Raw genomic sequence first — 24101 nt, 5'->3', positions numbered from 1 at the left:
ATTAACCATGTAATGTAGAAACATAGAAGATATTTTTAAAAACCCAAATCAAACTTTTAAAGATGAAAACTACAATGTGAGAGAGAAAAAATACATGACAAGGGATGAATAGCAGATTAGACATTACCAAAAATAATTGGTAAACTTGTTTTCAAAAACTGCAAAAAGAAATAGACAAATCCACAATTGTCGTCCAAAATTTCAACACTTCAATCCTAAATATTAGTTTCAAAAATAGTAGACAGATTACAAATTAAAATGAGATGCCTCTACATACCTACCAAATGTCTAAAACCCAAAACACTGACAACACCCAGTGCTGGTGAGTGTGTGGAGCAACTGTAAGTCTCATTCGGTGCTGGTGGGAATGCAAAATGGTACAGCCACTTTGGAAGACACTTTGGCAGTTTCTTTTAAAACTTAACATACTGTTGCCATACAACCCAGCAATCGTGCCCCTTGGTATTTACCCAAATAAGATGAAAGTCTGTGTCCACACAAAAACCTGCACGCAGATATGTATAGCAGCTTTATTCATAATTGCCAAAACTTAGAAGCAACCAACATGTTCTTCAATAGGTGAATGGAAAAAAAACTATGGTATATTCAGACAGTGGAATATTATTCAACACCAAAAAGAAATGAGCCATCAAGCCATGAAAATACATGGAAGAACCTTAAATGCATATAATATATAACTAAATGAAATAAGCCAACCTGAGATGGCATATGTATGATTTCAACTCTATGACATTCTAGAAAGGGCAAAACTATGCAAGCTATAAAAGAATAGTGGATTTGGGGCGGAGAGGGATGAATAGGTGGAACACAGAGGATTCTTAGGGCAGTGAAACTCTTCTGATACAGTATAGTCAGCCCTTTATATCACAGGTTCTGCATCTGTGGATTCAACCAGCCATGAGCGAAAAATGTAGTTTGGCCTATGTAGCTTTTGTGCTGAACATATGCAGACTTTTTTTTCTTGTCATTGTCCCCTAAATGATACAGTATAACAACTACTTACATAGCCTATACAGTGTATTAGGTGTAAGTAATCTAGAGATTATTTAAAGTATACAGGAGGATATGTGTATTATATGCAAATACTACACCATTTTATATAAGGAACTTGAGCAGCCTCAGATTTTGGTGTCCTTGAGGGATCCTGGAACCAGTCCCCCAAGGGTACCAAGGGACGACAGTACTATAAAGGTGGGTACATGTCATTAAAAATTTGTCAAAACCCAAGAATACAGAGTAACAAGAGTGAACCCTAATGTAAACTATGGACATTGGGTGATAATGATATGTCAGCATAGATTTATCCATGGTGTGAGATTTTTGATAGTGGGGGAAAAGCACATATGAGAACTCTGTACTTTCCACTCAGTTTGCTCTGAATCTAAAACTGCTTTGAAAAAAGTCTGTTAAAAAAAATTAGTAGTCATTTTATGCCAATAAAAAGTAATTAATATTTTTTAATTAGTAGACAGAATATCAATAAGGATTTTAAAGACTTTAATACTATTAACCTATTTGTTCAAATTGTCCTAATAATTTGCCTTGTTTGTCCTAATGATTGTAGGTATGTACAAATTTAGTCGTTATATCTTTCTGGTGCATTTATCATTAGGTAGATACTTTCAGTGTCTCCGGGAGTGCTTTTGCTATAAGATCTACTTTGTCTAATATTAATGTAGTTGCATTTTTTTTCTTTTTTGACTTTTTAGATTCAGGAGGGTTGTATGCAGGTTTGTTAACTGAGTATATTATGTGGTACTGAAGTTTGGGATATGAATGATCCCATCACCCAGGTACTGAGCATAGTACCCAACAGTTTTCCAATCCTTGTTCCTCTCCCTGCCTTCTTCCCATGTCTATTGTTGCCATCTTTATGCCCATGAGTACCCAATGTTTAGCTCTTACTTATAAGGGAGAACATGTGGTCTTTGGTTTTCTGCTCCTGCATGTAGTTGCTTTCTTTTGATTAATGTCTGCAAAATATATGTTTTGCTTTCTGTCTTTCTATATTTTTATATTTTCAGTATACTTCCTATTAGTGGCATATTGTGGAGTTTTTTAATGCAGTTTAACAATTTTTGTCTTTTAATTGGAACATTTAGGCTGTTTATATTTAATGTAAAATTTAATGTTTGAATTGAAATATACTTTCTATTTGCTTTTTATTTGTCCTACATGTTCTATGTTCCTTTTTCTGTTTTCTTTCTTTTTAACTTGTTGCTTGGTTTTTATGATTTCATTAGTAATTGTACACTTTTTACCATTCTTTTCTTTGTAGAGATTACCACATACATCCTTGACTATCAAAGTCTTAATATAAATTAGTACCTTTACCTCTTCCTGGACAATACAAGAACCAGGATGAACTTCAACTCCATTTACCCTATCCCAGTATATATTCTGTTTCAGTTCTGTGTTTTAATTATATATGTATTTTTAAACCCTCAAAAGATTATTTTTATTTTGTCAAAGTTTATTTAGATCAGATTTTTCATCCTCATCACTATTAACGTTTTGCGCCAGATAATTCTTTTTTTATGGGGAGATGCCCTGCTATTTATCAGCAATCCGTGGCCTCTACCCACTAGATGCCATTAGTACCTTCCTCCTAGTTGTGACAACCAAAGAATGTTTCCAGGCATTACCAAATGTAACCTGCCCCTCAATTGAGAACCACTTGTTTAGGTTTACCTAAACATTTATCATTTTGCTTCGTTCCTTCTATCTACTTTCTTCTATTAGGATTATTTTCTTCTTGACTGAAGATCACCTTCTAATAATTCCTTTTGTGCAGATGTGTTGATCAGTTATTTTTGTTTACCTGAAAGGATGTATTTGTTAGATATACATTCTGGGGTTGACAAGTGTTTTCTTTCAGCATTGTGAAGATACAGTTGATTTTTTCCCCCTACACTTTCATTTCCTTCCTAGCTTCCAGTATTTTATTGTTGCCTTCTTCCCACCTACTTTTCTTTTTCTTTTTTTATTTAATGTTTTTTTTTTTTTTTTTTTTTTTTTTTTGAGACGAGGTCTCACTATGTTGCCTGGGCTGGCCTTGAATCCCTAGGCTAAAGCGATCCACCTGACTCAACCTTTCGAGTAGCTGGGACTACAGGCACAAACTACCACACCCGGCTCGAAGATACAATTTCTATGTCTTCTTTTTTCCATTGTTTGTTTTGAGAAATCATCTCTCAATCTAATTTTTTCACTGTTAAAAGTAATTTTTTTTTCTCTCGCTGTTTTTAAGATGTTCTCATTGTCTTTGGTTTTCAGCTGTTTCACTCTGTATACAAAGATATAATTTTCTTGTTTTTATCCTATTTGGCACTTCTTGAATTTGTGGCCTGATGTTATTCATCACATTTGGAAACTTCTCAGCCCTTAACTATACAAATAGTACATTCTCTTTTCCCTTTTTTCATTCTTTCTATAACTACAGGTACTTGCATATCAGCTTTCTCATTGTGTCTTTAATGTCACTTTCCCCTCATTTGTATTTTTTGTTTGTCTATCTCTTCAATGATTCATCCTGGTTATTCTCTGAACTGATCTTCCAGTTCATTGATACTCTCTTCATCTGTGATTTATCTGCTATTAAATCTATCCATTGACTTCCTTGTTCTTTTATTGTATTTTCTAGTTTTCAGGTTTTCAGTATGTTCTTTTTGTTTCCAATTCTTTGTTAAAAATTTTAATCTCATCTTTTATTTTTTTAAACATATTAAAAATATTTGTTTTAAAGTCTGTGTCTGAAGACTAGGTTTTCTGGATCCTCTATGTGTCTATTTCGGTTGTCTCTTACTTCTTTAGGTTTTTAGCCATGTTTTGTCTCTTCATATACCTGATGACCTTTGATGGAGTGCCAGATATTGTATATGAAAATACTTGAGAATTTGCGTCTGTTTCGGGCATAAGGTTAAGTACATTATGAATAGAATATTGAGTGATTTGAAGCTGGGCTTCACCATATCAAATTAATAATTATGCTTTGGGCTGGGTGCGGTGGCTCAAGTCTGTAATGACAGCACTTTGGGAGGCCAAGGTGAGCGGATCACAAGGTCAGGAGTTTGAGACCAGCCTGGCCAATATGGTGAAACCCCGTCTCTATTAAAAATACAAAAAAAATTAGCTGGGTGTGGTGGCACGTGCGTGTAGTCTCAGATACTCAGGAGGCTGAGGCAGGAGAATCACTTGAACCCGGGAGGTGGAGGTTGCAGTCAGCCGAGATCACACCACTGCACCCCAGCCTGGGCGACAGAGTGAGACTCAGTCTCAAAAAAAAAAAAAAAAAAAAAAAAAAAATATATATATATATATATATATATATATATATATGCATGCTTTGGGTCCACTTCACTTTTCCTACCATCCCCCACTGCTTGCTTGCCTCCATTTTGTTTGTTTGTTTGTTTCTCTCTGTCCTCGTGAGGCTGTTTTAAAACTCTATTAATCTTCTCAACCACCTCTTCTGGAATCCAGATGCTTCTAGAAGAAAAACTGTTCTAAACCTCTCTGGGTTTCAGTCCCATCCCAAATATTGGCCCTGTTGTTTTTCTCACCCTTTCTAGTTATTCTCAGCAGGTCTAATGATCTGACTTGCCTTGTCTGCCATTATCAGAAGGAGAAGCTCCCTCAGATTCCTTTTATTTCTTGCAGAAATATATCCTCTTTTTCTCAGAGAATGTTGTAAGTTGTAAAATTCTGTGCTCTTATTAAAGATCTGAAAATATCATTGTTAATTGGAAACAGAATTACGGTTTCAAAATCATTCTAATCATTTTTCTTTAATACCTTATAGATATTTGTCCATTATTTCTTATATTTAGTGTTGCTGATGAGAAATTTGACTTGAATCTGATTCTCATCCCTTTGTAAGAAATTTTTTTTCTTTCTATAGAAATTTTTTTCAAATTTTCAACATATCTTTGATATTTGGAAGTTTTACCTTGGTAAAAGAATGGAATATACCTTGGTATAGGTTGTTTTTGCTGTTTAATGTATCCTTCTTGGGATCTTTTAAACTAAAAACTTCTTTTTTTCCTATACAAGCTCTCTTCACTCTGTTTTCTCCCATGACTGTTCAAGGGTACATTTTCCCTCTTTAAATTCATTTCTGTCTTCTCTTTGTCTGTGAAGGACTCCTCAGAGTGTCTGTCCCACCAGGAGCTCCCCTTTTTATTTCCTAGTGTAGCTGTATATTCGTGCATTTATTTGTCTGTAATATATCTTGTATTATTTCAAGGGAGTTGGTGAGAGGGGAAGAGGGCACAAGGTCAGCTCAGTTTCCCCTCTTGAATCTCAGTACTTCTTTTTATAACTTCATCTGCCAGAATCATCTTCCTCTAGTCAGATTTCACTTAGTTAGTTCATAGTCTGACTTGCCACATCACCTTTGTTCAACAAATGGCAGTCTCTAAAGTATCTTCATGCCAGCATACAAACCTTTCTTCAGTGTATATATACATTAATTGCCACAGTCATTTGAAAACCATTACTATAGGTCATTGAAATGACCTATATTTCATAGGTTATTGGAACAACTTTTTGAACAACTTTTTGCAATCTACTTTAGTTTTAGAAAAATTAACATGCAGCATGTAAAGAAGGACCAAATCCATTAGCTGATTGGCACCTGAAATCATAAAAGTCAATTCAGAGAGCAAAGTAGTATGTTGGAAGGGAATAACAACAACAGCAGGGGAAAGCAATATGAAAACCTGAACTGAGAGACAAAGTGAAACTAGAATTTGCTGAGTGGCATGGCAAGTGTGCTCCGATGGATATCATAAGTGCTCTGCAATGCATGAAATGTATACATTGAAATTTTCTTGCATTAACAATTGTATGTGCAGACCTTCCATCCTGTTGTGAGGAGTCAGGGCCTAGACGTCGAGGCTCTAGAGTTAAACTCTCATGAGGGTCTCAGGCATCCTGCTGTCCTGAGGCCTCCTGAAAGCACTCACTTATGGGGCATTGCCTGATTGAGTGCTTAGGAGTGAATGTGCCAGCTGTGGCCATTCTGAGCACATCCCTCTCTCCCAGTATCCTCATTCTGGAAACTACCTCTCTTTCTTTTTTTCCCCCAAATTGACTCACTTTTACTTACCCAGAAATCTAAATAGATAGGCACAGAAATAAACTTACAGAGCTATTTTAATTTTGACAAAATCAGTATCTAAACAGTCTCACTACAGTGTTTAAATACATTTTAGGAAATGGTCTCTCAATACTAATTTTACTATTAATGCTTAGGCCCTCATTATTTTCATTGATATACAGAATTTTGCTTTGCACTTAATATTTGCTTTCATAAACAACTTCGTAATTGAGTGTTTGCCTCCTAGAGGTAAATTTTCTGGGATTCCAATCATAGTATCATTTTTATCAAGTAATTTTTTTCCTTCTAGCACTTACTGTGTTTATCCCAACATTAAATATTATTTATAAACCTTGATTAACTTATTTTTCTTCATTTAAAATTTCTTACCAGTTATCTTAAGTAAACTTTAAAAATATTAATTTAGAATTTTAAAATTCTACATGAAGTCATGAGATGTCTATTATCTCTTTTCACTTCATTTAACAGATTTAAAATGAAAAATATTTTGAATTATTTATGTTCTTTTAGGACTTAAAAATTAAGAATAATATTTTCAAACCAATTTATACTTCTATTGAACACATAATTCCACCTAAACATATAAAAATAATTTAATACTAAGTATACAAGGTCTGAAATACTTGGGAAGTACATCGTGAAAAAAACAAACAGAATAATGCATACTTTGAACTTTAAAAATCTATTAGTAACGAGCTAATTTACTCAAGAGTTAAACAGTTGCGAAATAAAATACCCAAATATTAAAACCATTCCACATGCTAAGTAGAAACTTAAAATTTAAAACTTTTTTACCTGGAGATCTAAACTAAGTAGGCTTTGCTTGGTGTCATTTAAGTCTCCAGCTGAAAATGAAACAAAATCAGAGCTTTCTTTAAAAACAAAGAAAGGACAGAAGGGAATGTTGAAAAGTATTTGCTGAACTTCTTAGTAAAATCTAAAATAACTGCCTCCCTTGGGGATAAATGCCTTTCAGTTCTTTGTGCAGAAAATCAGCCAAGAAAGTAACCAGGGAAAATGGTTACCAAGGGAAATATTTTTTTTAATCATAAGAAAAGTAGAAAACAGCAGTGGGTGTGGGGGAAGAGCATTTTGTTTGCAGGCTGAAAAGGCAGAGTTGGAAACATAAAAATGAGCTTGATTAAGAAATCTGTGGTTTTCATAGACTATTCGCATTAAAAATGTTAAAGTTTATACTAGCCAGGATGATGTCACTTGAGCTTTATCAGATTATAGGGATGATATTCTCGTCAACTAAAGGCTGTGTATATCTGGAATCTATTTTAAATTGGATTAATAATATTTAACTCATCTGCCTGCCCACCTCGATCTCACACACAATACTAACAAAACGACAACAACAAAAAAATGGTTACGTATTAATATCAGTGGAAATTGTGTAACTTCTAACCATGAAATAATAGAAAGAAAATGTGAAAGGGAGCTGTGTGGCTCCTAATTACCTGTTACGCTGGCAAATTAGTTGTGTACTTTGGGCTCAGTTTCTTTATCTGCAAATGAGAAGTTAGAGACAGATCAGGATTCCAAGCGCAACCCTGCTGTTTATGAGGGACCTTGAGTAAGTTACTTAATGTTTCTGACCAAAGTTTACTCTTCTGTAAAACTAGGGTGATACCTTTCAAATTTTTCTGAAAATAAAAGGAATAGCAGATATGAAGGTCCTAACTCAGTGCCTATCCTAGACTAGGTAATTTTAGAACTATTTTTTAAATTTTTTTTTTTTTTTGAGACGGGAGTTTTTGCTCTGTTGCCCAGGCTAGAGTGCAATGTCGTGATCTCAGCACACTGAAACCTCCGCCTCCCAAGTTCAAGGGATTCTCCTGCCTCAGCTTCCCGAGTAGGTGGGCTTAAAGGCGCCTGCCACCACGCCAGATTAATTTTTGTATTTTTTTTTTAGTAGAGATGGGGTTTCACCATGTTGGCCAGTCTGGTCTCGAACTCTTGACCTCATGTGATCCACCCACCTCGGCCTTCCAAAGTGCTGGGATTACAGGCATGAGCCACTGCACCTGGCCTGAAATTCTTATATCGTTATTTCAGGGGTCCAAATCATTTGGCAAAGAGGAGCTAAATATTTGTTTAAATGACGTGGTTAGACTGAATCAGGATTTTGTAAAATGACCTAGATAGACTGAATCAAGATAAGGGACTAAATACATAAGCCACTCAACTTCCTAAAAATAAGGAAAATGATATCTATTTTTAAAAATGTAAAACTAGCTGAGTGCAGTGGCTCACACCTGTAATCCCAGCACTTTGGGAGGCAGAGACAGGTGGATCACCTGAGGTTAGGAGTTTGAGACCAGCCTGGCCAACATGTGAAACCCCGTCTCTACTAACAGTACAAAAATTAGCCGAGCATGGTAGCACATGCCTGTAGTCCCAGCTACTCAGGAGGCTGAGGTAGGAGAATCACTTGAACCTGGGAGGCGGAGGTTGCAGTGAGCCAAGATTGTGCCATTGCACTCCAGCCTGGGCGACAGAGCGAGACTACATCTCAAAAGAAAAGAAAAGAAAAGAAAAGAAAAAGATGAGTACAAATGGGCAAACACCATTAAACAGGCAGTTCATAGAAGAGGAAATGTCAGTGGTCAATAAAACAGAAGAGGAAGATTTCTCAATCTCAGTAACAGTCAAGAAAAGTAAATTAAAACAGGAAGGTTATTTTTTCACTACCATAGTGAGATGTTGCTGACAAAACTTTGGGGGTAGAAAAATTACCCAAATAATGCCAATGCTCAATCAAGCTTGAAGACCACTGCTAATCAAAAATCATGGCCTGATTTGAAATACATACATTGTTTTTTGGGGGAAAAAAATGTTGATGATATGCTGTGTTGGCCAGTGTGTAGGGAAAACAGAAACTCTCCTCTTCCTTGAGGACAGCTGAACAGTAGCTATGCTGTCTGTCCTACCATTTCACCTCTAGGAACCCATTGTAGAAACACCTCTTTCTGTACAAAAGTGTGCCTTCAAGGAAGTACTCTGAAGTACTGTAACCATGGATTAGAAAAAAAGTTAACCCAGTTGTGTATAGATAGAGGACAAAGTGGGCTTACCATAAAGCTATTTGGAGAAACAGAAGTAACTCCATTAATACCACCATGCATAGTTGTCCACGCTATACCAGGAATAAAGAGATTTTCAAAACTGTACATGTATTATGATCTTACCTTCTTTTGATGTATGTAATTTAGCATTTTACTAGAGAACAAATTGGAAGGAATAAACAACAAAATAGTAACAGTAATTATAGGGAGACTTTTACTATGTTCTTTTATATTTTTATCATGTTTTGAGCTTTGTATAATCAGATAAGAATAACTTAAAAAGAATACAAACAATCAAAAAAGTAACTCTTAAAGTAACAGCACTGAGGAATACCAGTAATTACCACGATGAGATTGAGAAGGTTGCAGAAAACCAAATTTTATAATTTCTGAGGTTCCTGCTCTAAAATTTTGTGGTTTAATGGACTGTTACATGAGTCCTTTTGCAGAAACTATTTTAACCACACTAGCACATGGAAAATGCTGGTATTATGGTTTCTCCTACCCCCTTTATTATTGCAGACATGATTATGTCCCAAAACTTGGTTCTGACAACACTCTGCAGGAATGTGGTATTGGTCACCAAACAACATGAGCAGAGTGAGCATTACCCGTGCCACAGGGCCATCTGCCTATGAAGATTTAGACCCTAGGACATTTCTTTCAGGTGATATTTGTTTTAAGTAAAATCACCTTTTCAGTATTTTCCCTGATTGTCTAGAGTACCAATAAATTGGGGTTTTTTTTAAGGATGCAATTGTCTACCATATGACAGCTTTGTAGATATTAATACCCAAATAAAGGTAAATTTTGGAAATTTTAAGTAGGGCCATACTCAGAAATTAGTTTTACCTTGTTCAGCCCGAATAAGGAGGCTTAAAGCTGTGCCTACAACCCCTGCCCACGCACCGAATATTAGGTACAATGTTCCAGTATCTTTATGGTTAGTTGAGAATAGTCAACGGTTGGCCAACATAAGTGGAGTAGGGCGAGGTAAAATGGCTGAGTAAAGCATTAGACTGTAAATCTAAGGACAGAGGCTAAACCTCTTTTTACCAGCCCAGAGGTGACTTTCATGTTGAATTGCAAATTCAAAGAAGCAGCTTCAATCCTGCCAGGTTTCTCCCGCCTTCCCCCGCTCCCCCCCCCCCCGCCCCCACCCCAACCCACTGCCTGTGGAAGAAGTAGATTGAAGCCAGTTGATTAGGGTATTTAGCTGTTAACTACATTTTTATGGGTTTGAGTCCCATTTATCTAGTAAGGGCTCAGCTTAATTAAAGTGATTGATTTGCGTTCAGTTGATGCAGAGTAGAGTTTTGCAGTCCTTGGGTTTGCAGAAATTAAGTATAGCCTACTTACTAAGGACTTTGAAGGCTCTTGGTCTTGTTTAACCTAAATTTCTAGAAGATAAGCAGGGTTAGTGGCTAGATTGGTAGGAGGAAGATGGAGAGGATGCTAAGTGAGGGGAGGAGTAGTATGGACTTTGTTCTAGGACTGACCTCTTGGCCCATAGTTCAAATGCCTTTTAAGCTATACTAAAGTGTTACAGTTGCTTCATTTACTTTAGCTGAACTTACTTTCCCAATGGAATATTACATTTAAGTGGAGTAATGATATATAAGTATCCCACAACTCATTCAACCATTCCCCTATTGATGGACATTTGGGTTGTTTCCCCTTTCCCCCCTCAAATAGAATGGGCTTTTTGAGTTTGTGTACGCATTTCCAGGTTGCTTTCCAAAAAGGTTATAGTAAATAATGTATACTTTCACCAGAAATATATAAAATGCCCATTTCCCTGCCACTTTATTTTTTTAAACAGTTTTCACATTTTTGAATGGGTAATACATATAAGTGGCATAAATTTTTAAAGTGCACAGTTAAAATTACAGTTTTCTATATCCAATACTGATAGGTTGATACCAACCTTCCCATTGAAGTAAGAAAGAAATGAGATCAGCCGGGCGCGGTGCCTCATGCCTGTAATCCCTGCACTTCGGGAGGCCGAAGCTCATGGATCATGAGGTCAGGAGATTGAGACCATCCTGGCTAACATGATGAAACCCTGTCTCTACTAAAAATACAAAAACTTAGCCGGGCAAGGTGGCATGCGCCAGTAGTCCCAGCTACTTGGGAGGCTGAGGCAGGAGAATCCCTTGAACCCGGGAGGCAAAGGTTGCAGTGAGCCGAGATCATGCCACTGCACTCCAGCCTGGGCGACAGAGCGAGACTGTCTCAAAAAAAAAAAAAAAATGAGATCACATATAAAAACATCTTAAAATAATCAATGAAGGCTGGGGGCAGTGGCTCATGCCTGTAATCCCAGCACTCTGGGAGGCCAAGGTGGGCGGATCACAAGGTTAGGAGTTCAAGACCAGCCTGGCCAACATAGTGAAACCCCGTCTCTAGTAAAAATACAAAAATTAGCCGAGCATGGTGGCACGCGCCTGTAGTCGCAGCTACTCGGGAGGCTGAGGCAGGAGAATCACTTGAACCTGGGAGGCAGAGGTTGTGGGGAGCCGAGATCACACCACTGCACTCTAGCCTGGGCAACAGAGCAAGACTCTGTCTCAAAAAAAAAAAAAAATCATCAATGAAGTGAGAATATAATAAGGAATCACTGGACCTAGATCAGGAGATAACTGTGAGCAGCCTTTTGCCTTGCGAGTGTTTGCTAAAAATATTAAAGAGCAAAAATATCGATAAAGTAAAAAACAAATATGAAGGAGAAAAGATTTAGAAAGCCAAAAGTTGGGGATTTTTTCTTTTTTAAAAAATGTATTGGCTGGGGGCAGTGGCTCATGCCTGTAATCCCAGCACTTTGGGAGGCTGAGGTGGGCAGATCACAAGGTCAGGAGTTCAAGACCAGCCTGGCCAACATGGTGAAACCCCATCTCTACTAAAAAAACAAAATTAGCCGGGTGCGGTGGCGGGTGCCTATAGTCCCAGCTACTCGGAAAGCTGAGGCAGGACAATCACTTGACCCCAGGAGGCGGAGATTGCAGTGAGCCAAGATTGCGCCACTGCACGCCAGCCTGGGTGACAGAGCGAGACTCCATCTCAAAATAAAATAAAATAAAAATTATCATCTCAAATACTATTTATTCCTCCTGTCTAACTAAAACATTGTACCCTTTGACTAATATCTCCCCATTTCCCCGTCACTAGCCTCTGGTAACCACTATTCTACTGCAACCTCCACTGCCACCCCCCTTCCCCCTCCCCCCCCCGCCCACACCCCCACACCCCCACCCTCCTGGTTCAAGCGATTCCCCTGCCTCAGCCTCCCGAGTAGCTGGGATTGCAGGTGCCTGCCACTGTGCCTGGCTAATTTGAGTTAGATTTTTTTTAAGATTCCATATATAAGTGAGATCATGCAGTATCTGTCTTTCTGTGCCTGGCTTATTTCACTTAGCATAATGTCCTCCGGGTTCATCCATGTTGTCATAAATAACAGAATTTGCTTCCTTTCATATATACATTTTCTTTATTCATTCGCTGATGGACACTTAGGTTGATTCCATATCCTGGCTCTGGTGAATAATGCTGCAGTAAACATGGGAGTTCAGTTGTCCCTGCAACATACTGATTTTATTTCCTTTTTTGTTTTTTTTGAGACGGAGTCTTGCTCTGTCACCCAGGCTAGAGTGCAGTGGTGCAATCTCGGCTCACTGCAACCTCCGCCTCCCAGGTTCAAGTGATTCTCCTGCCTCAGCCTCATGAGTAGCTGGGATTACAAGCGTCCGCCGCCGCACCCAGCTAATTTTTGTATTTTTAATAGAGATGGGGTTTCATTATCTTGGCCAGGCTGGTCTCAAACTCCTGACCTTGTGATCCACACACCTCAGCCTCCCAAAGTGCTGGGATTATAGGCGTGAGCCACTGCACCCAGCCTGTGATTTTATTTCCTTTGAGATTAGTGGGATTGTTAGATCATCCGGTAGTTCTACTTTTTAAATTTTTGAGGAACCTCCATATAGTATTCTATAATGGCTCCTTTCTTAAAGGGAGAGGTATTCTCAAGTCCTTTGCCTATTTTCTTGATTGGGTTATTTGTTTTCTTGCTATCAAGTTCCTTATATATTTTGGATATTATCTCCTTATCAGATATATAGTTTGCAAATATTTTCTCCCATTTTGTAGGTTGTCCCTTAACTCTGTTGATTGTTTCGTTTACTGTGTAGATATTTCTTAATTTGATGTAATCTCATTTGTCTATTTTTGCTTTTGTTGCCTGTGCTTTTGGAATTATATTCAAAAAATAATTGCCTACACCAATATCATGGAGCATTTCCCCTATGTTTTCTTTTCTTTCTTTTTTTTTTGAGATGGAGTCTCGCTCTGTCTCATATAGCTATAGCTCCAGGCTATAGTGCAGTGGCACGATCATGGCTCACTGCAATCTCTGCCTCCCGGGTTCAAGTAATTCCCCTGCCTCAGCCTCCCCAGTAGCTGGGACTACAGGCATGCACCACCACACCCAGCTAATTTTGTGTATTTTAGTAGAGACAAGGTTTCAGCATGCTGGCCAGGATTGTCTTGATCTGACCTCGTGATCCACCCGCCTCGGCCTCCCAAAGCGCTGGGATTACAGGTGTGAGCCACTGCGCCCGGCCCCCTATGTTTTCTTCTAGTAGTTTCATCATTTATAGATCTTACATTTAATTCATTAATCTATTTTGAGTTGATTTCTGTTTATGGTGTCAGATAAGGATCTAACTTCATTCTTTTACATGTGGATATCCAGTTTTCTCAGCACCATTTATTTATTGAAGAAACTCTTCTTTCCCCATTGTGTCTCTTGGCACTTTTGTCAAAAACCAATTCGCTGTAAATGCATGGATTTATTTCTTGGCTCTCTATTCTGTTCCATTGGTCTCTGTCAGTTTTTATGCCAGTACTATGCTGTTTGGATTACTACAGCTTTGTAGTATATTTTGATGTCAGGTGGTATAATGCCTCCAACTTTGTTTTCTTTCATCAAGATGGCATTGGTGCCAGCCTCGTGGCTCACACCTGTAATCCAAGCACTTTGGGAGGCCAAGGCAGGTGGATAACTTGAGGTCAGGAGTTCAAGACCAGCCTGGCCAACATGGTGAATCCCCATCTCTATCAAAAAATACAAAAATTGGCTGGGCATGGTGGTACGTACCTGTAGTCTCAGCTACTCAGGAGGCTGAGGCAGAAGATCACTTGAACCTGGGAGGTGGAGGTTGCAGTGAGCAGAAATCTCACCACTGCTCTCCAGCCTGGGTGACAGAGTGAAACCCTGTCTCAAAAAAAAAAAAAAAAAAAAAGATTGCATTAGCTATTCAGGGTCTTTTGTAATTCCTTACGAATTTTATGATCGTTTTTCTGTTTCTGTTAAGAATGACATTGAAAAAAATATGTTGAAATTTCGATAGAAATTACATAAAATCTGTAGAACACTTTGGGTAGTATAGTCATTCTAACAATATTAATGCTTCTAATCCATGAACAAGAGATATCTTTTCATTTACTTATGTCTTAAGTTTCTTTCATCAGCGATTTATAGGTTTCAGTGTAGAGATCTTTCTCCTCCTTGGTTATGTTTATTCTTAAGTATTTTGTTATTATGTATCTATTGTAAATTTTCTTGATTTCTTTTTCACGTAGTTTAGTTAGTATACAGAAAAGCTACTGATTTTTGTATGTTGATTTTGTATCTTGCAAACTTTATTGAATTCATTTATCAATTCTAGCAGTTTTTTGGTGCAGTCTTTAGAATTTTCTCTATATAAGATGTCATCTGCAAACAGAGAAAATGTACCTTTATCCTTTCCATTTTAGATATTTTTTATTTCTTTCTCTTATCTAATTGCTCTGGCTAGGACTACCAGTTTTACGTTGAATAGAAGTTGCGTGAGTCAGCACTGTTGTCTTATTCCTGATCTTAGAAGAAATGCTTTCAGCTTTTCATCGTTAAGCATGACATATTAACTGTGCACTTGTCATAAATGACCTTTATTGGGCTGGGCGTGGTGGCTCACGCCTATAATCCCAGCACTTTGGGAGGCTGAGGCACGTGGATCACTTGAGGTCAAGAGTTCAAGGCCAGCCTGGCTAACTTGACAAAATCCCGTCTCTACTAAAAATACAAAAATTAGCCGGGTGTGCTGGCACATGCCTGTAAACCCAGCTGTTTGGGAGGCTGAGGCACGAGAATCGCTTGAATCTTGGAGGCAGAGGTTGCAGTGAGCCACGATTGCACCACTGCACTCCAGCCTGGGCAACAGAGCAAGACTCCGTCTCAAAAAAATAAATAAATGACCTTTATTTATGTTGAGGTACATTCTTTCTATAGTTAATTTGTTGAGGGTTTTTTTTTTTTATCATGAAAGGGTGTTGAATTTTGTCAAATATTCTACATTCCAAAGTTGTTCTTTAAAAAACAAAACTAGTAAAAGCTGTGGCAAGACTGATGCATGAAAAAAGGGAGAAAGCGTGGCTCACCAATGTGAGGACCAGAGAAATTGTTATCACTATAAATTTTTTTTTTTTTTTTTTTTTTTTTGAGTTGGAGTTTCGCTGTTGTTGCCCAGGCTGATGTGCAGTGGCGCGATCTCAGCTCACTGCAACCTCCGCCTCTCGGGTTCAAGCAATTCTCCTGCCTCAGCCTCCCCAGTAGCTGGGAGTACAGGCGCATGCCACCACACCCAGCTAAATTTTTTTTCGTGTTTTTAGTGGAGACGTGGTTTCACCATGTTGGTCAGGCTGGTCTCAAAACTCCTGACCTCAGGTGATCCACCCGCCTCAGCCCCCTCCAGAGTGCTGGGATTACCGGTGTGAGCAACCACGCCCATCTTACAAATTCTTAAAGCATTTAAAAGACAGTAAGAAAATCTTAAGAGGTGACAGCCTGCTGGCAGCCCTCGCAGCCCTCGCTCGCTCTTGGCACCTCCTCAGCCTCAGCGCCCACTCTGGCCGTGCTTGAGGAGTCCTTCAGCCCACGCTGTGCTGTGGGAGCTCCTTCCTGGGATGGCCGAGGCCGGAGCCGCTCAGGTTGCGGGGAGGTGTGGAGAGAGAGGTACGGGCGGGAACCAGGGCTGCGTGTGGCGCTTGCAGGCCAGCTAGAGTTCTGGGTGGGCGTGGGCTTGGCAGGCCCCACACTGGGAGCGGGCAGTGAGGGACTTAGCACCCCGGCCAGCAGCTGCGGAGGGTGCGTCGGGTACCCCAGCAGTGCCGGCCTACCGGCGCTGTGCTTGATTTCTCGTTGGGCCTTAGCTGCCTCCCCGCGGGGCAGGGCTCCGGACCTGCAGCCTGCCATGCCTGAGCCTCCCGCCCCGCCGGGGCTCCTTCAAGGCCCGAGCCTCCCCGACGAGCTCTGCCCCCTGCTCCACCGCGCCCGGTCCCACCAACCGCCCAAGGGCTGAGGAGTGCGGGCACAGGGCGCGGGACTGGCAGCCAGCTCCACCTGCAGCCTGGTGCGGGATCCACTGGGTGAATCCAGCTGGGCTCATCCAGCTGGGCTCCTGAGTCTAGTGGGGATTTGGAGAACCTTTATGTCTAGCTAAGGGATTGTAGATATACCATTCAGCACTCTGTGTCTAGCTCAAGGTTTGTAAATGCACCAATCAGCACCCTGTGTCTAGCTCAAGGTTTGGTAAATGCACCAATCAGTGTTCTGTGTCTAGCTGATCTGGTGGGGACTTGGAGAACCTTTATGTCTAGCTAAGGGATTGTGAATGCACCCATCAGCACTCTGTGTCTAGCTCAGGGTTTGTAAATGCACCAATCAGCACCTTGTGTCTAGCTCAGGGATTGTGAATGCACCAATCAGCACTCTGTGTCTAGCTCAGGGTTTGCAAATGCACCAATCAGCACCCTGTGTCTAGCTCAGGGTTTGTGAATGCACCAATCAGTGCTCTCTGTCTAGCTAATCTAGTGGGGACTTGGAGAACTTCTGTGTCTAGCTCAGCGATTGTAAACGCACCAGTCAGTACCCTGTCAAAATGGACCAATCAGCTCTCTGTAAAACAGACCAATCAGCTCTCTGTAAAATGGACCAATCAGCAGGATGTGGGTGGGGCCAGATAAGGCAATAAAAGCAGGCTGCCCAAGCTAGCCCTGACAACCCACCAGAGGTCCCCTTCCACTGTGTGGAAGCTTTGTTCTTTCGCTCTTTGCAATAAATCTTGCTGCTGCTCACTGTTTGGGTCCACGCTGCCTTTATGAGCTGTAACACTCACCGGGGAAGGTCTGCAGCTTCGCTCCTGAAGCCAGCGAGTCCACAAACCCGCTGGGAGAAAAGAACAACTCCAGACGCACCGCCTTAAGAGCTGTAATAGTCACCGCCAAGGTCTGCAGCTTCACTCCTGAGCCAGCGAGACCACAAACCCACCAGAAAGAAAAAACTCCGAACACATTGGAACACCAGAAGGAACAAACTCTGGACACGCCGCCTTTAAGAACTGTAACACTCACCGTGAGGGTCCGCGGCTTCATTCTTGAAGTCAGTGAGACCAAGAACCCAGCAGTTCCGCACACAATACTATGAACAATTTTATGCTAGTAAATTGATATATTTAGATTAGATGAATAATTTCTTAAAAAAAACAATAAAATTGTCACAAGAAGAATCAGAAAATCTAAATTGTCTATAACTATTGAGGATATTGAGTTCATAATTTCAAACCTTCCCACAAGAGATACCACAGGTCTCTATATTCTTCACGAGTTCTACCAGTTTTTTAAGACCAGCATAACTATATTACAAACTGACAGGGATGTCAGAAGGAAAATTTTGCAGGTCAGTCTCACTAATGAACATAGATTTTAAAATACGTATATATTAGCAGACCAAATCCAACAATATATAAATAATATATTATGATTATACTGGGTTTATTCAAGAACTAGCGGCGTAAGTGTAACAGTCCAAACACTTTGTGATCATCTTAATAGACGCAAAAAAAATTTTTGATAAAATTCAACAGCCATTAGTGTTTTAAAAAGAATAAAGAAAGCAAATGTTTACCATAGTAGGAATATAAGGGAACATCTTTAGTCTGACAGATTATCTGCAAGAAAACAACATGCTTCAACTACTAGCTGTATCCCCAAGAGAACTGAAAACACATATGTCCACGTGAAAACTTGAGGACAATTGTTCATTGCTACACTATTCATAACAGCTAAAATTTAGAAACAGCCTAAATGTTTGTCAACTGTTGAATGAATGTACAAAATGCTGCATAGCCATACAAGGGAATATTATTTGGTAATAAAAAGGAATGTCATACTGACACATGCTGAAAGTGTCACCACATGGATGAACCTCAAAAACATTACGTGCAGTAAAAGAAGCCAGTCACAAAAGACCACATATTGAATGATTTCATTCGTATGAAATGTCCAAAATAGACAAATCCATTGAGAAAGTACATTAGTGGTTGCCTGAAATGAAGGGGGTAAGAAGATAGGGAATGACTGTTAATGGGTACAGGGTTTCTTTATGGAGTGACTAAAATGTTCTAAAAATAGTAGTGATGGCCCTAACTAGGAATATACTAAAAACCATGGAATTGTATATTGTAAAGTATGCGTTTTATGGTACGTAAATTATATCTCGAGATAGCTGTTATTTTTTTAAATGGTGAAATACTGACAGTTTTCCCTTTCTGGGAACAAAACAGTGATGCCCACTGAAGGCCCTGGCCAGTGTGGTAAAGCAAGAAAAAGAAGAGAAACAGTTTTTCCTCCATTTTCTTATGGGAAAAAAGAAGTAAAGGAAGGAAAAACTGTTACTATTCCCAGATTATGTGGATATGTATGTAAAAAATCCGAAAGAATTTTCAGATAAATTACTAAAATTATCTTTAGAGTTTTCCAGACACACAATTAATATATAAAAATAAATAGTGGTTTGGCATCCCTGAGGTCCAGATTGCTGCTGCATGTGTGTCACTAGGAAGGCTCATGATCCTCCCTTGCTCCTGTGTAATCCACCATGCTGATGGTTCTGCTTTGTGGGGTCTTTCACTGCTGTGGCATCATGAAAGCTCTCTTGCTGGTACTTTCTCTGCTCAATGGAGCTCTGCTTCAAAGAAGATCAGACAGTAAATTAATGTGAAAATTGATGCCGTCAAATTCATTAGGATTAAGACAAAACCATTATTTCAGCTCAGCAAAGGGAACAAAAGGATACCTGAAATGTGAGAGTCCCAATTAGGGGGTTGTCCACCCCATACTTGCCAGGATATTAAAGATTTTATTACTGCATATGATCACTGATGTTGGGCAAAACTTTTCTACAACACAAATGTAGTACATCAACTATCAGATTGGAAATATATTTTAATAAAAACAAGTTATACTGCCTAGAAATTAAAAAATAATTGTCTTTATACAGTGAGATAATGAAGTTAAGAAAAAGATATGTAAATATCAAGTATATTTAAAATATATCAAGTAGTTAAGAATAGAAGTAACAAAAAATAAGCAAGATATCCTCAGAGAAAATTATAAAATTTTGAGAGAAGTTAAAGCTTATGGGAATTGGGAGATACCATACTCAGGGAGTGGAACATTCAGTGTTGCAAAGATAACATTTGTTCTTACACTGATCTTAGAGTTGATGAAATTCAAATCAAAATCCTAGCAATTCACTTTTGTGTGTGTGTGTGTGTGTGTGTGTGTGTTATCTAGAACTTGACAAATTCTAAACTCTATAGGGAAATGTAAAGGCCAAAGAAAAGCCAAGACATTCCTGAAGAAGAACAAGGCTATAAGACTTTCTATCCCAAATATCAACACTGATTATAAACAAGCTACAGTAATTAAGGCAGTTTGGTAGTGATAGAAGGATAAACAATGGACAGTGGCACAGAAAGAGAGCAAAATACTCATCACATGTAGCTACTTGATTTTCTCACGTGGATGGTTTCAAGGAACTGCGGAGGGAGACAGAAGAGACCAAACAGACCCACTCATAGGAAAATGGGCTATGGACTTGTTCTGTTGTGCTCCAGAGACCAGAACTAGAATCAATGGACAGAAACTACAAGTAGGCAGATTTGGACTTAATTAGAAAAAGAACACACTTTCTCATAACCAAAACTGTCCAGCTGAGCTACTTGATGAGGTTCCAGGGGCACAGGACAAGAATGATTTGAGTAAAAACTAGATGAAGCTGGCCCAGTGGCTCAAGCCTGTAATTCCAGCACTTTGGGAGGCCGAGACGGGTGGATCACTTGAGGTTAGGAGTTCGAGACCAGCCTGGCCAATGTGGTGAAACACCATCTGTACTAAAAATACAAAAATTAGCTGGGCGTTGTGGCACATGCCTGTAGTCCCAGCCACTCGGGAGGCTGAGGCAGGACAATCACTTGAACCTGGGAGGCAAAGGTTACAGTGAGCCAAGATCGCGCCACTGCACTCCAGCCTGAGTGGGAGAGCATGACTCCGTCTCAAAAAAAAAAAAAAAAAAAAAAAAAAAAACTAGATGACATTCTATTGAGAATTTTGCCAAAGGAATTTCCCAGACACCGGATTAGATATCATTTTATCAATAGCATCTGTGCTTCTTTGATCTGCCTCCCTAAGATAGTGTTGTTAGGCAGTGGAGAACATAGATGTACATTCTGTCTCTGAGCAGTTCTCTTACTCCCTGAGCAAAGTTTGTTCAGGAGCCAGGCTTAGTAATAATGGCCAATGTGGACAAAGTACAGTACAGTTAGAGGCTGGGTTCTGGGTCTGGTTCTTCCATCCATAGTTCCACCAAGCCACTAGAGTCTGGAGCCTTCCCTTGAAGTCGCAGGTAACTAAAACAGACACTGAATCTCTGTACTCAGCATGATAACAGAGACAGGACACATTGATGTATTCCCCTGCATTCAGTCTAGAAGTGGAAACAAACTCATTTGAACAAATGGTGTCATTGGGCCGGGCGCGGTGGCTCACGCCTATAATCCTAGCAGTTTGGGAGGCTGAGGCAGGAGGATCACGAGGTCAGGAGATCGAGACCATCCTGGCCAACATGGCGAAACCCCGTCTCTACTAAAATACACAAAATTAGCTGGGTGTGGTGGTGCGTGCCTGTAGTCCTAGCTACTTGGGAGGCTAAGGCAGGAGAGTCACTTGAACCCAGGAGGTAGAGGTTGCAGTGAGCCGAGATCGTGCCATTGCACTCCAGCCTGGGTGACAGAGTGAGACTCTGTCTCAAAAAAAAAAATGGTGTCATTGGAGGATGCTGGGTGCTGAAGTCTTCGTAAGAGGGAATAATCTAATGAAATAGTTCAGTTTCTTTTGTTTTTGAGAATTAAAATAAACTGTAAGATATGACAATTGATATAACAAGTTTTCTTAGACCTGTTTTTTTTTGTTTAGACTTTGTTTGATTTCCTGTCCTGCTGTAGTAATATTCAGTCCAGGAGGCTGGAAGTATTTCTAGATAGTTATGCATGTAAAGGGATGTAAGGGTTGAGGCAAGAGTACAAATGAAGGTTCACATATGATATTCTAAATATGTAAAAGTTACACCTTAAGCCAGCAAGCAGTTAAATAAATTATGTTTGATTCTCTTATCTTGAAATGTGTCCTTCATAACAACCTGGAAAGCCAGGTTCCAATTTAGAATCCTGAACTCCTCAGGATTCACTGACACCAAAACATGGTGGCTCAGGAAGGAGCCAGTACACAGCCCGCCACACTTTTCTACCCTATGCCATGACCTACTTATGCCTCAGGGCTCTTTCCCCAGCTCCATATGAGCAGCTACCCTCTGGCCCTGGGGTTGCTTGCACTAGCAGTGTGGTCTGTCTTCAGGGTGATAGAGCCAGGGAAGAGGAATGCATAAGCCCTGGAAACAAAGTTATTTGGGCAGAGAATTCCAGGCTACCAGATACTCAGAGCATTTCCTGGGGAGGTGGCTGTGGGAGAGCACATAGACATCTTGCTTAGTGGCCAAGCGGAGCCCGTGTCACAAACCCCTCTTGTCCAGGTTTAAGTGTGACGCTGGGATTGGAAGCCAGGAATTATCATGAGTGGAAGCCATAGTTTCAGGCAAGAAAATTTGGGTGAGAAATATATAGTACTGTTATATAGTAAGGAGTTAGGTATAGAAGTCTTTTTGTGATATAGCATACTTCCCCAAAATGACGTCTGATGCTTTTTGTTTTTTGAGATAGGGTCTCGCTCTGTCACCCAAGCTGGACTGTAGTGGCACAACCATGGCTTACTGTAGCCTCAACCTCCCAGGCTCAAACAGTCCTCCCACCTTAGCCTGTCAAATGTCTGGGACTACGGGCACATACCACCACACCTGGCTAATTTATTTTATTTTATTTTATTGTTTTATTTTTCCATAAGTTATTGGGGTACAGATGGTATTTGGTTACATGAGTGAGTTCTTTAGTGGTGATTTGTGAGATTTTGGTGTACCCATCACCCAAGCAGTATACACTGCACCCTATTTGTTGTCTTTTATCCCTCACCCCACTCCCACTCTTCCCTTCAAGTCCCCAAAGTCCATTGTATCATTCTTATGCCCTTGCGTCCTCATAGCTTAGCTCCCACATCTCAGTGAGAACATTCGATGTTTGGTTTTCCATTCCTGAGTAACTTCACTTAGAATAATAGTCTCCAATCTCATCCAGGTCATCCATAGTGTGTGTATATATATATAATGGAATAATATGGAGCCATAAAAAGGAATGAGTTAACAGCATTTGTTATATATATGGTGTGTGTGTGTGTATATATATATATGATATATATATGTGTGATATATATGTGTGTATATATGTGATATATATGTGTGTATATATATGATATGATCTATCATATATGTGATATTATAGGTCTATCATATATGTGATATGATAGATCTATCATATATATGTGATATGATAGACCTATCATATATATACACATACACACACACACACACCCCAGTTTCTTTATCCACTTGTTGATTGATGGGCATTTGGGTTGGTTCCATGATTTTGCAACTGTGAATTGTGCTGCTATAAACATGCATGTCTAAGTATCTTTTTCGAATAATGATTTATTTTCCTCTGGGTAGATACCCAGTAGTGGGACTGTTGGATCAACTGGTGGTTCTACTTTTAGTTCTTTAAGGAATCTCTACACTGTTTCCCATAGTGGCTGTACTAGTTTTCATTCCCGCCAGCAGTGTAGAAGTGTTCCCTGTTCACCGCATCCATGCCAACATCTACTATTTTTTGATTTTTTTATTATGGCCATTCTTGTAGGAGTAAGGTGGTATCACATTGTGGTTTTGATTTGCATTTCTCTGATTATTAGTGATGTTGAGCGTTTTTTCATATGTTTGTTGGCCATTTGTGTATCTTCTTTTGAGAATTGTCTATTCGTGTCATTAGCCCACTTTTTGATAGGATTGTTTTTTTCTTACTGATTTGTTTGAGTTCGTTGTAGATTCTGGTTATTAGTGCTTTGTCAGATGTATAGATTGTGAGGATTTTCTCCCACTCTGTGGGTTGTCTGTTTACTCTGCTGACTGTTCCTTTTGCCGTTCAAAAGCTCTTTAATTAGGTCCCAGCTATTGATCTTTGTTTTTATTGTGTTTGCTTTTGGGTTCTTGGTCATAAAATCCTTGCCTAGGCCAATGTCTATTTATTTATTTTATTTTTTCCTCTTTTTTTTCTTTTTCTTTTTATTATTATTATTTTTTTAAGCCAATGTCTAGAAGGGTTTTCCCAATGTTCTAGAATTTTTATAGTTTCACGTCTTAGGTTTAAGTCTTTAATCCATCTTGAGTTGATTTTTGTATAAAATGAGAGATAATGATCCAGTTTTATTCTCCTACACGTGGCTAGCCAATTATCTCAGCACCATTTGTTGAAAAGGCTGTCCTTTCCCCACTTTATGTTTTTGTTTGCTTTGTC

The 24101-nt window shown here is 39.4% G+C and overlaps 2 protein-coding genes across 6 annotated transcripts in view; one reads left to right on the top strand and one right to left on the bottom strand.

The window, feature by feature from the left end:
- The window catches only part of ECM2 (extracellular matrix protein 2), a 42686-nt gene extending 34977 nt beyond the window's left edge, over positions 1-7709 (bottom strand). For 2 of the 5 annotated variants that reach the window (XM_003312166.6, XM_003312167.6), the window contains exon 1: positions 6938-7242. The gene's annotated coding sequence lies outside the window, so the exon portion shown is untranslated. Of the gene's footprint in view, positions 1-6937; positions 7243-7605 lie in introns of those variants that run through there. The other 3 variants (XM_009456894.5, XM_054658898.2, XM_001148362.7) reach the window with 3 other exon arrangements.
- CENPP (centromere protein P) overlaps positions 1-24101 on the top strand; it is a 289427-nt gene that overhangs the window by 203751 nt on the left and 61575 nt on the right. The window lies entirely within an intron of this gene.

This window comes from Pan troglodytes, chromosome 11 (genome assembly GCF_028858775.2).
Source record: "Pan troglodytes isolate AG18354 chromosome 11, NHGRI_mPanTro3-v2.0_pri, whole genome shotgun sequence".
NCBI lineage: Eukaryota > Metazoa > Chordata > Mammalia > Primates > Hominidae > Pan > Pan troglodytes.
The sequence above is the reverse complement of the archived record's forward strand: the minus strand, read 5'-3'. Positions and strand labels throughout refer to the sequence as shown.